Raw genomic sequence first — 13,222 nt, forward strand, 5'->3', positions numbered from 1 at the left:
ATGGGAGTGCCTTCAAAACCTTAAGGCAGACACCTCTATAATTATCAAAAATGCCAACAAAGGCGGCGGCATAGTTGTCTGTCGTTGCATGCCCTGTGATGATTCACCTTAGTCCCAATGCATGAAGGTGCATATGTTTGCGAGTAATATGTTTGCGAGTAATATTTCGACATCATAGCAACTGCAGTCGGATGTATGCCAAGGTAACGCAGGAAATAGTTTTTGGCCTATATATGCACAGCGATAGAGGCGTGGTGTCCAATGTAATAGGGAAGACCAGTTAGTTTCATTTGTAAGTATGTTGCCATTTAGGCAACTTTAGACATTAGGCAGGCAGTACCTTTGCCACTGGCCCACGTGCCATTGAATGTGCCTGGAGGATGTTTATATTAAATAGCCAGTGTATACACATATACAATTATTGTCGCCTTGTCCCTTTCTCTTTGTGTGTTTAGTGCCTGAATCGTACATGGCATGACGCCACCGGTTGAGGAAATCAGTGGACTAAAAGACTCTCCATTGTGACTCCATAATCTACTTCTTTGGTCTCGGCCTTAGCATATGGCTACTTAATTGAGCCATTTAGATTAGGTGAGTCGGGTAGTATAACTTACTGTTAGGCTGAGGGTTGCGCTGTATCTCTTGAGAACTAGCAGTCAATTTAAATTGCGTCACAGTTTTACACTGGAGAAAAAAAAAAGTCCCAGTCTTATTAGATGTTCCTGTGTTTTGTTTCCACAGAGTCATTAATTGGGGTTTGGCTATTGTATGGTTGACATATCGTTTAAATGAAAGACACCATGTTGGTCCCAATTCACCTGGTCGAGAATACAGTATTTATTACTTCTCCCGGTTTTGCTTTGCAGTTACTTTGAACTTTGTTTATGGATTGTGTTCTTATAATTGTCTCACCCAGATCAATTTTTAACCCATTGCATGTTTTTTTCTTGTGTGTCTTCTTTTATCTATTTTTAGGGTTAACCATAACCACTTTGGCCCCTTGTGCATTGTTATTTTTATAACTCTGTATACTTGAAATTCATCCATATCATGTGGCGCTCTAATCCGTGGAAACTACTTGATGTGATGTAAATAACATTTGTGAGACTGATTCTAAATTATTCTGCAGTCCTCAGAACAGTGTAGTTGGCGAATGGCACCCCACTCTAATCATTTGTGCTAAAATGTTTTTCAAATTAGTATAACTTTTCCATTGATTGCATGTGATGAATGGTACTGCATTTTAATCATTTTGCACGTTTTTTCCATTCAGGATAACCTTTCCATTGATTGAATGTTATTCAAATATTTTTTGTGTATATGTTTCTACTGATACACTTGTGAATACCAGTCCCCTTCCGTGTGATCCCTTCACCCGATTGGGGTGTCTGGTTTTTCACTCGTCTTTATGCGATGTGGATTCCCCCTGTGGTTTCCACTAGGTTGTTATTAACACTTTAATTGTGATGCACTTTATTCTTTAAAAAAACAATATGCATTACGTGTGAATACAGATTTAATATGCTACTTTATCCATTTGTGAATAAATATTAAAATTTAATGAAATAACTGTTTTTTTGTAAGTATTGTTTTTCACTTGTCTTTTAACTGGTTGTGCCTTTCTGGGCACCTTTACATTGAAGCCTGTTGTAACATTCATGCATTAATTAGAATTTTGTTCCGCTTGGTATGACAACTGTTCGATAATTGTTTGGTTTTTCCCCTCTGCCGGCAACGAAGGGGACACCCATCTTTTGTTTCTATATTTCTATTGAAGGCTAAACGTGATCAGCTGCAGAAAACGTGTAATTCTCCACAACAGTCTGCACAGAAATAGGGCAGGCAACCTCTAAAAAAGACAAGGGCACAGTGGCCGCTGTGTCTGTGTGAGGGTGTCTGTCGATGTATATATGAGGGCGTCTGTCGGTGTGAATCACCTTCTCTTCTTTGTCTTGAAGGTGTAGTAAAAACATACAATTGTACGCCATGAGTACTGGGGGCATGAAGGATACAGTGAAGTGGCTCCCAAATGAATATGGTGGGGCGCATCTCGCTTCTTCTGTGGTCAGCGATCAGGGTTGCAGTACAGTGAGGTATACACCAATCTCATGCGTAACATTAGTTGGAATAATTCATGTAATGCATTCGCCCAAATACACATTTTGGTGGTCAGTAAAACATATCTTCATCAAAATGTACATCTTCAAAGAATGACATATGCAATAGTTTAACATGTTGCAGTGCTTGTCTGAGCGCAATGACTTATTTGTGGGGAAACACATATGAAAGGAGCTCAAACATACAAAACCAGCCGACAGGTGTTAAAACAAATTATAATATGGACAGCATTGGTCATGCCAGGCCATCTTCCTCAGGACCAGTTTACATAACTTTATTAAGTGACAGATCCTTTATATGCGTAGAATGACTATGCCCAACATGTTTAAATATACTTCTGGCATTAAGCATAGCTGTGCTCCCCTTTAAATCCGACTCTAGTGTGCAATAAGCACATCCACGGATGGTATGTTATGTTAGTGATATGTGTAGAGTGCACATACACCCCAAAGGGATCCCTTGGAACTAGGTTGGATGCGAGCGTTGGGAGGGAGTGAGTTAGTGATAAGAGGAGACGGGTTAGGTGTTGAGTTGTTGTTCTGAACAGCACACAGCTGTATAGTGATTGAACATGAAAGGCCAGGCATTTGCATTCCATGGGGTCCAGGGACAGAGAACGCACCTTCATGGGCAAGACAGAATGAGAGATCAGATGAACAAAGAAGCCTGCATGGTGCATGTTTCAGGAGACGACTCGAGGTAAAGGGGGAGCAAAAGAGTAGCGACAAAGGTGGAGTAGTCAAAGGACCTTGAGCAGTATCCTCTGGCAATTGGGCAGGCAGCCGGTGCACCCCAATGAATAGGGGGTGCAGTGAACATACTTTTAAAATTAAAGTCATCAGAGGAATGGCAGCATTTTGATTAAATGGAATATGAGAAAGACTTGATTTAGGAAGTCCAAGCTAGAGCGCGTTATAGAGGAGATGGGGTTGAACAAGGGCAGTCATGGCAGACCTGTGAGCAGAGAAAGTCAGGAAGGGTAAAGGTTGGTGAAAAAGACTTTGAGTAGCTAGTAAAATCAGGGAGAAGACTCTAGAGGCATTTGCAAAAGGAGGAAAAGATCAGAGTAGACTCGAACAACCAAGCTGAGCGCGGAAAAGAGAATCGGGAGAACGCAGATGATAAGACCAGAAGACTGAAGACCAAGTGGGAGGAGGGCAACCACCAACATAACCTCCAGAAAATGGTGCGTGTTGGAAAAAGATGATTGTATAGCCAAGTGCTCCATGTGGCTGGAGTCTGGCACAAGAATTCTTATCAAAACATTCACTAGGAAGTGATGAGCAACTCGCAGAGGGAACCTAACTTTTCTAAGCGATAACAGTGGACCTTACTGCAGAAGGCTTATTGCTGTGTGAACATTAATCACACGCTTGTCACAAAAGTTTGAGTAAAATATTTAAAAAAAACATTAATTAATGGTTACAAAGCCAGAAACAGTGGCTGTGCCGAGCTCACCCATGCAATGGAATGTTAATAAATGCCCTGTTTACTGTTCACAAATATGTAGTTAGTGTGACTTTCAGCACGAAACTACTTGCAGTATATCATTAATAACAAATAAAAACTCAGGCCAGTGTTCTTACAATAGGAACTATGCAACGTCCTGGCCCTGGGTGCCCACCTACGGGAGAGTTCTCCATGGTCGTTCTCCATGGTCAGCTGATTGTTGGCCTTCCTCTCTGGCTCCTCTCCCTGCCCCACTTCATGCTGTGACAAATCTTGGGATTAATCGTGTATCTTCTGCCTGGGCTGAACCTCAGGTTAGGACAGATGTAGTGCCGCCCATCTTAAGCTTAAGACTCTGAGAACGATCATTCCATTCGTACCAGCCGGTTTGCGTGGGTTGCTGGTCTCTACTGCGGTGATGAGCACTCTGGACTAATGCAAAGCTACTTTATTTGGGCAGCCAAAAAACATTCTTCAGCGTTTGCAAGTTGTTCAGAACTCAGTAGCCCACTTAGCGGTGGGGTGTACGAAGTTTGCACAGACTTTGGCTGTTCTTCGGAAGCTGCACTGGCTCCCGATGGACAGTTGCGTTAAATGTAGAGTCCTCTGCCTGGTTCACCGGCCTTACAGGGACCCAGAGCTTCTTATCTCTGCCAAACAATTAAAAGATACTATGCTCGTAATCTCGGCTCGGCTAATTTGTACTTGCTTCATGTTCCTTGGTTCCGCACATCTACTGTGGGTGGCAGAGTGTTTTCAACTGCCGCCATGTTCTGTGGAACTCCATCCCTTTGTCTATTCGGAACATGGCTGATCGTCTGAAAAGCTTTGAAACCTTTCTGTGTAATCCCTGAACCTGGGCTGGTGCTCATTTACTGTTTTCTTTACTCTCGTTTCTTTTCTTGTTATCGGTTGTTGGACTCTCTCCTTGAGGCCCTATAGCGTCAGGATACATTCAGGGCTGGACTGGAAACTAAAAGAGGCCCTGGAAATAATAACTGGGGACCAAAAGAGGCCCTGGAAATAAAGTTCAAAGTGGCCCTATATGTCACATTTTCAGCAAGCCCAATGATTTTCCTATGAGAACATTTGGAAATACCACAGAAAAGAGGCCCAGCGTGCAGAGGCCCACCGGGAAATCTCCAGAGGTCCCTAAAGGCCAGTCCACCCCTGGATACATTTTGGTCACAGTTGCGCTTTACAAATTCCGTAACATGACAATGTGGTTCCCAGATGACTCCTGCCTCTGAAAGCACAGAATGCACACTGCCTGCCTCCGTTCGTTGGGTTGTGCACATTGGGCAAGCTCTCCTTAAAACTGCACTGACACTTGGCTAGGGAAGAAGTTATAGACAGAGTACCAGTACTCTTCTTCACATCAGGGAAGACGTCCTGGTACTGAGAAATGTTGAACCAGGACATTGCAGAAACAGAGTTCGATGGGACCTGCTTATTTAGATACATTAAGACCAGTCCTCGGGCCATTCTCAGCAAAAATACAGCGTATGGTGGAGGCGTATGAACCGATCACGCTGCTATGACTCTTGGAGAACAGGCAGCTCTTTTAAGCCCAGTCATTAAAATTCCCCACCTTGCCACTAAAGTATTCAATTTGTCTAGCTATTCATTAATAATCTGTCCAAAACACACATCCAATTCATTGAAGATCATGAGAGAGTACACCCTTTTACCATACTGATTATATGGCTCACCTCGGCAGTGAAGTTCCTCTACGCGTCTCTAAGCGTCTGCTGGCAGGAGCTTCCCTGGCACACAGATGACAGGCGCTGCTTGCGCTGTCTGGGAGTGTCCTCTACCCCAAGATCACAGACTCTCTCTCTCTCTCTCTCTCTCTCTCTCTCTCTCTCTCTCTCTCTCTCTCTCTCTCTCTTTCTCTCTTTCTCTCTTTAAACAAGTCTTAGGTCTCCACGATTGAGGTAGCAGTGACACAAAATATTGCTCACTGAGAAAAACGTAAACGTATGAATTTTCAGTGGCCTTGGGCAACGAGGGATTGAAGATAAAAAAAGGAGAGATTAAACGTGTCTAGTTCTAGTTACAAAGTTTCTAGCAGTAAAATAGGGTATGACACGGGGTAATATTCTACGTCCTGAAGTGTAAAAGCAGGCGTAAAGCAAGGTGTTGGGAATGTACACCTTGTTTCTACACTCCAAGGCATTTTACAACATCTGGGGGCAGGAAATGGAGTTTACATTTCTGCTTTAATGGACTAGAATCCGTCTATTTTCAGCACCTCCTAAAAGCATTGTAAACACAGACAGCATTTACATTTACTTTTAAAAATGAACGGTAAAAGCAAAGTGTAAAGTCTATCTTACGTATTTTTACGCTTTGCTTTTTCCCAACGTTTTACAAATATATAAAATGTAATGGGGGCTAGCCAGCAGTACCCAAGTGGCAAGGGCGGCGGTCCCTCCTTACAATGTCCACAATTTGTAAACGTACTCCAACGGCATCATAATAAAGGTTCTGGAATAGTAGGCTCATTTGTGTCCTGTAGATCTATAGCAATGGATGTGCGTAATTTCTAGGATACACTGGTGAATATCACAGGTCATTCATTAGTGTTGCCTTCTCAGGGTATTTTATTTAAAACTAGACAGACATGATAACACTCTTATTTATTGTAGAAAATTAATGTTCTTGTAAGTCGCTGTTCCGTCTGACTTTGCCATGGTGCAGTTCGTTGTGTTGCATTGCGGTGCAAATATCTTGGCAATCATGCATTATAGGGCCTTGAAACTTGGTTTCCGAGGCCTCGAAATTTGTTCCTTGTGTCAGGACTGGTTGAGAAACACTATTTTTTCTTTCCCTTCCCGATGAACATGGTTACCAGCTTTGTCAGCAAGCACCATCTTGCAAAAATCCTCTGGAAAAGTAATTTCACCTGGTGCAGCAAAAAGGTAGAAACTTCTGGAATGCTACCTGCCTTCCCCGTCGCCTCTCAGGTCCAATCGCCTCTCATTCATTTTTTGTTTCCCCTCCCGGTGAACATGGTTTATGACTTCATCACCAAAACACAAACCCACAAATTCTGACTTTTGCTGAAATCTGGAGAAAGGGATGGGGTCTCCAAATATCATGTAGCCAGCAATGTCTACAGGGTCCCAAAAGTAACTATTCAAAATCTGGTGCAGATTGGTGAAACGGTGTGGAATTGTATAAGGTAACGGTATGAGTCCTGTACACGTATAATTTGCTTATTGTTAGGCAGAATCCTGTGCAGTACCCTTTGGGTACACCACACACAATTAAGACTACAGGTGTAAGTACAATTTCACCATTGGTACACGCCTGTACTACACAGTAAAGTGGTAGTGATGGCTGAGCAGCCAGACTTATCTCAAGAGTAAAATGAGCAGTATCAAGAGTTACACAAGGGACAGCAATTACAGTGATTCAAACAAACATTAACTCAAGGTTTCTTGGTAAAAGAATATACATTTATTTACTCAGTCAGTTAGAAAACAGTTCACTATTATAAAGCAGAAGAAAATCACAGTCTTAATACACTACAACAACACCCAATCAATTCTGGACAAGTTAAGCTCAAAATGAAGTGTGAGCAAAATGGCACTCCATCAATTTAAAAGGGGAGGAAAGAAAAGGTTATCACAAATCAATAGCAGCAACAAGTTATAGGCAGGGCAATCTAAAAAAGGCTACTACAACTAGGATTCAAGTCAATAGGCCTGGGCCAATGTCAATGGTTCAGAGACTTTGCAGAGGATCACACAGTTCAATGTAGGCCGCAGTTAAGTCTTTGCCACGAGTTTAAAACGAAGTTGGTTGGAAGGAAAGTTATATGAAAAGGAAGGGAAGACAAGCCTTTGCAGAGGCAAAAGATTTCAAACACTTTCACCGTGGCCAGACGGAAAGAACGGCCGAATTTTGCACAGTACCTTAAAGATGAAGAAGTCTCTAGCTGAGGCAGTTGTTCCTGGCAGTTCCTGCAGTCTTGCTGTTCCGGGAGCTTTAGTCAAGCTGACACAAAGGAGGACGTCTGGAGGTTCCTGCACTGCCCAGGGAAGAGGCCAACAACAGAGCTAAGCGACGAATAAAAGATGCGTGCCTTAAAAGCATGAATACACCCTCTCACACTGGCTATCCGGTTTCCTGCAGCACGGCACAGCAAATTCGACCAGTCTGGAGAGGAGGTCGAGGGGCTTTGTGAGCTGGTTGGTCCCACCAGGCTCAAGGGAAGAAGTCTCCTAGAAGGTCTTCTCTGTTGTTCAAAGTTTCAGGCAGTTCGCACCTGCAGCAGGGCTTCACCAGGGTTTCCAGTTGTTGCAGCAGCCTTCTCCCTTCAGCTTCCTTCGGTTCTCTCATTCCAGTGGCGACTCTGCCTTACAGACCCAGTGGCCTGCCTTTTAAGCAGTTTTCCCCCATTCACAGCAGCCTAGCTGTCAATCACTCCGCAGGGAGGCTGTCCTGGCGGGTCAGTCACCACAGCCAATCACACAGAGTCCGACATGGGTCTCCAAGGAGACCCTGTGCAGGGAGTCTCAAACCCCTCCCTCACATCCTGTCCCCCTCAGACATTCAGGTACTTAAGGAGGGCTTCTGTGCAGAAGCCCGCCAAAGGTCGGCTAAAAAAGGAGCCAAACCTGGTTTGGCGCGCAGAGTAAAACACGAGAAACACTTTTACAAAAAGAAATGGCGAATAAACGCAGCCAGAATCAAATAAAAGTAAATGTGGTCCAGCGGATTTAAGTTCCAAGATAGCCTAAAACAGTACCAAGGCTATTTAAATAAACAACGGTAGGAAAAATGTGGTAGGTACCACTGCCACCAGCCAAATCTTAATGAAAAGGGAACGAAATAATGTTCCATGAGAAACAGACAAAAATGGATAACTATTAACCCTTTCCAGGACTCTATGTACGATAGTTTGTACTGGGTCTGTGAATTTAAAAAGACTAATGAAGTCAATGGCAACTTTACATGTTCTGGGAGACAGTAGCCAGTCCCAGAAAATGGAGTTTAAAGTGGAAAGTCTGAAAAAAGACAGCCCTGTGTCACTGCACTAAAGGTGCTGTGTGACACACAGTAAGAAGATGATGCCCATGGAGTTGGTGAGACTCCATATCCATGAACACAAAAAGTCAAACACACAGCAAAATACATGAAAGAGTGGGAGTCTCACACTCCTACCAGGTAAAAAAAATCAAACCCTAGAAATCCAGCAAAGCTGCTGAGGGACTCAAAATGTAAGGGAAATTAGCCATTCTGGAGAATTCTCCCTAACACTTATTAATTTATGATAATATGAGAGTAGTTTAAGAAACAGGGCAGTATCTAATATTCTACTTGATGTGCAAACAATGGGTCGGTCAATTCAAGCTGGGCGCCTTCGTAGCAAATTATATGTGTATAGGACTCATACCATTACCTTGGCAACGCCATATTTACTTCAAGCAGCTAACGCATACACGCGCACACAGTCGGAACGTGGATAATATTGAAGACCAGATCGGACACCAAACTGGTAAGGTTACTACAATATTAAGCCATAAGATTTGTAAAGCTACATTGAGTTTGGCAGCTCTGCAACAAAGGGTTCACTGGCAGGGGACTTTGAAGTATCCTACTGGCATATGTATTCCTTCTTAGAGTCTCGATCACAATGAGTTTAAGAGATAAGAACGCTGGCAGGTCAAATTCATGATAGATCTCAGAAGGTAGAGGGGCACTAACTAGAACTATAAGCTAGTCCAGACGTAATAGAGCGGGGAACTCTATAGCATAAGAATCAAAATATCAGTAAGAGGTGACCACTTTTACGAGGACTTTGACAAAAAGATAATTGAGCCTCATGATTAACGTTATGCTGTATACATTATTTTCTCTCTTTCTCTTATATGTTGTCTATATGTTGTGTATATGTTAAATGTCTTTGGGCCTAATGCACATGGTACCATGACCGCATCGTTGATATGGGACTGACAATTCATGTATCATTGAATTTAATGAATGCTGCTTTTGATGTATATTGACTGCTATGGACAGCCCATGTTGTTATATTTGTTGGACCTAAGATGATTCATATACGCCCTGATGAGGGACTTAGATAGTCCGAAATGCATTGGCCAAGGATACATCTGCCTACAATTAAACATTAAACACAAGTTGCCCTTGAGGACCATTGTGACCAGTGAATAAACTAATTTACTTTATTCAATTTTACCTTGAATACAATACTTTATTTGCAAGATAAAATGGATCACATACACTAAGTGGATTTAAGGATGTGCAGCCCACACCGGAGGCTGACAAGCCTAGGTTCCTTCTCTTGGCACCATAGAAGGCAAAACAACATTTTCACCAATAGACCACCAGGATATTTTTTTTTTAGGGTGGGGGCAACCACCCAGGCTAAACAGCCCCACTCCCAACCCGAAAACTTGAACAAAGATGGCAAACTGATCTTTAGCCTCCTTTGGGGGAGGATTGGTGCCGTTTTGCACTGATTTGGCGCCATGGAAGGCAAAACCACATTCTACTTTCCACTAGCCAACCAGGGAAATGATTTTGAGGATGGGGGCACCCACCCCGGGCTAAACAGCCCCTCACCCTCAAAAATTGCACCAGAATGGTCTTCCTTGGTGGCAAATTGGTGCTGTTTTTCACTGATTTGCCCCCAAGGAAGGCAAAACAACATTCCGCTCACCACTAGACCACAAGGAAATGTTTTTGGGAGTAAAAGGCGCTCACCCCAGACCAAAGGGTGGGGGCACCCACCCCATACTACACATCCCCCCACCTCCACCCCCAAAAATGCCATAAAATGGCATAATGTTTTTTGCCATCTTTGGGGGCAAATTGGTGTGGTTTTGCACTGATTTGCCCCAAGGAAGGCAAAACAACATTCCACTGCATGCAGAGTGGCAAACTTAGGGGCATTAGAGGACTGGCCTTGGGCCTGTGGGCCACCACTCACAGGAATCGCCTCACGTAGGGGTTGATCCTTTCTGCATCCATGGGGGGGGCACAATTGAGATTCTGGCCCCATTTTGCCACCCCTGGGAAGCAGAAAGGAGAACTAGGTCACCAGTGAAAGGATTTTGACGGGTGGGGCTCTTTAGCTGTGACCCATCACAGTCCACCCGGCCGCCCTGGATCTCTGTCCTGGCCACGTTAGAGCTATTCCTTTCGGGGAAGGATGGGGACCCTGCCGGTGCTCCCTGGGACTCCCGCTGGGCTTGGGGATGGTTGACGCACATGAGAAACAGGCGCACAAGGCTGGAGGCAAAACCTCCAGTGATACTAGAGCTCTGGCCATTCTGGGTTATAGCTTTTTCCTCTGGGGAAGAATGGGGACCCTGCCGTGCCGAGGCTCCCTAGGAGCACCGCTGGGGTTGGGGACGGGCAACCCTCATGGGAGACAGGCGCATAAGGCCCGGGGCAGCAGCCCCGGCTGTCCTGGATATTTGACTGTACTGCGTTATAGCTTTTCCCTCCGGGGATATACAGGGTCCCCGGCAGGGTGCACCATGACCACTGCTGGGCTGGGGGGCAGTCAACATGGTTATAGGTTATAGTATCGACTCAAAAGGGACGAATGACAAAAGGGTTGAGTCAATTCGACCGAAAAAAGGATTTTTTTTTTTTTGAGGGGGGCCCCCCAAACCTCTGTTTTTGTTGTAAAAACACCTTTTTCAAGCTAAACTAGAGCAAAAAAATATATACATTTTAAAAGACAATTCAATCCTTTTGTTTTCGGTTGAATGCACTCTCACCTTTGACATTCAATCATTTTGTTTTCGGAACTTTAACTGGACACCAGTCAACACATGTGCAAGGCAGATGCCCAAGTCTGCGGACAGCACTGCCGACCATCCTGGAGCTCTGGCTGGGCCATGTTACAGCTCTTCCCCCCGGGGACTGATGGGGACCCTGCTTGGACTCCCTGGGACATCCACTGGGCTTGGGGACTGTAGACCTACATGGGTGACAGGCGCCCAAGGCCGGGGACATTACCCCCATCTGTGCTAGAACTCTGGCTGTGTGGTCTTCCAGATTTTCCCTCTGAGAAGGGTTGGGGGCCCTGCCAGTGGTCCCTAGGACCGCTGATGGATTTTGGATGGTCGACCCACATGGGAGAAAGGCGCACATGGACGAGAACATCACGCACCATCCATCCTGGTGCTCTGGGTGGGCTACGTTACATCTTATCCCACCGGGGAGGGATGGGGACCCCACCAGGGGTCCCTAGGACCGCTGCTGGATTTGTGGATGGTCAACCCACATGGGAGACAGGCGCCCATCGCCGAGAACATCACCCCCAACAGTCTGGGAGATAGGGCTGGAATGGGAACAAAAAGTGGCCCTGGAATTTGTTTTCAAAGTGGCCCCATATTTCGCCGAAGGAGCTAGCACAACGCGTGAGCCCAACACTTCTATGAGGGTATTACGTGTATCCCCCAAAACGATGTTGAATAAAATTAGTCTAAATTAGTGCATTTAAACCATGTTTTAATCATATATGGATTTAAACAATCATGTTTTAAATAAGAGCATTATCTCGCAAAGTAGATCTTCAATTATAGATTGACAAACCACGATTGCATCAGTATATGCAAATGATTTTCCCATGTCTGCTGTCAGATCCTACACACACATAATGCTGTCAATTAGCACATGTTTCTGCTGCTTGCCTTGATGATTATGGAGCAACATCCCAATTTTGAAAGGCAATATTGTGCTTTGCTTTACAAAGAAAAAACACCCACCCATGGAAATGCTAGGATTCAATATAAATGACAATTGGGAGCGTAATGTGATTAGTAACGAGGACGTTTAGTTTAAAAAATGCATAGGCTTGCGGTCAGAAATGTTCTCCGGTGTACACTGCAATCTGTGTTTGAGCTGTTGTGACACAGGCACGTGATCAGAAAATGGTGCCACCAGCAGTTACCTCAGACCTCAGTCTGCGGGTATCAACGATGAACGAGGAGCACAGGGGAGGAGACAATCAGGGATGCACAAAATCATGCGAAGAAATTAAAAAGAAAATTAATGAAGGTTCACTGGCCCAACCCTGATAAAACATTGTCTACGTTACAGTACACACACTCTGCAACACGCTTCTCGGCTGTGCACAAACAACGATAAAACCAATACGCTCTCTCATGCAGTGCCTGGAAGAGTTGACTGTGATGAGTGGTTCGGGCCTGTGCTAGAGGGGTACCTGATGCAGTGCAGCATTATTGGGACGTAAAGTGCAGTGCTGTTTGTCGTTAAGACATTTGACCTTTGCCTGCCAACTTCCTATTTTGGTAAAAGTGGTCCACATTTTTTTGGTCCATGTGGGCCAGTTTGATGATCTACTTCACCATGCAGCTAGTAGTTGAGTTCATGAGCGCAAGTGAGTCTGTTAACTTTGGCAGAGGAGCCTAGATGGGATAGCTCAGTGACCTTGCCCTGGCCCAGTGGGGTGAGAGTTGGGAACTTGGGAAGGGCAGGGGCCGGGCTGCAGCCTCATGCAGGAATAGCTCCGGCCAAAGGTGTATTGTTTGGGAAGAGCTGGGGGCTCTTTGAAATAGCTGCCGGGTGAGGGAAGCCAGCAGTGCCCACACACAGTGAGGGTGGACAGAGGTGCTTGGTGATCGCAGGGCAGAAGCTGCACGTTGTG

The 13,222-nt window shown here is 44.7% G+C and overlaps 1 protein-coding gene across 1 annotated transcript in view; it reads right to left on the minus strand.

Annotated features, from left to right (window-relative positions):
- LOC138571862 (putative methyltransferase DDB_G0268948) overlaps positions 1 to 5,334 on the minus strand; it is a 565,708-nt gene extending 560,374 nt beyond the window's left edge. Inside the window, exon 1 of the mRNA XM_069649228.1 lies at positions 5,280 to 5,334. The gene's annotated coding sequence lies outside the window, so the exon portion shown is untranslated. The remainder of the gene's footprint in view (positions 1 to 5,279) is intronic.
- Positions 5,335 to 13,222: the final 7,888 nt, after the last annotated feature.

Source organism: Ambystoma mexicanum, chromosome 1p (genome assembly GCF_040938575.1).
Source record: "Ambystoma mexicanum isolate Mex_15411 chromosome 1p, UKY_AmexF1_1, whole genome shotgun sequence".
Taxonomy (NCBI): Eukaryota; Metazoa; Chordata; class Amphibia; order Caudata; family Ambystomatidae; genus Ambystoma; species Ambystoma mexicanum.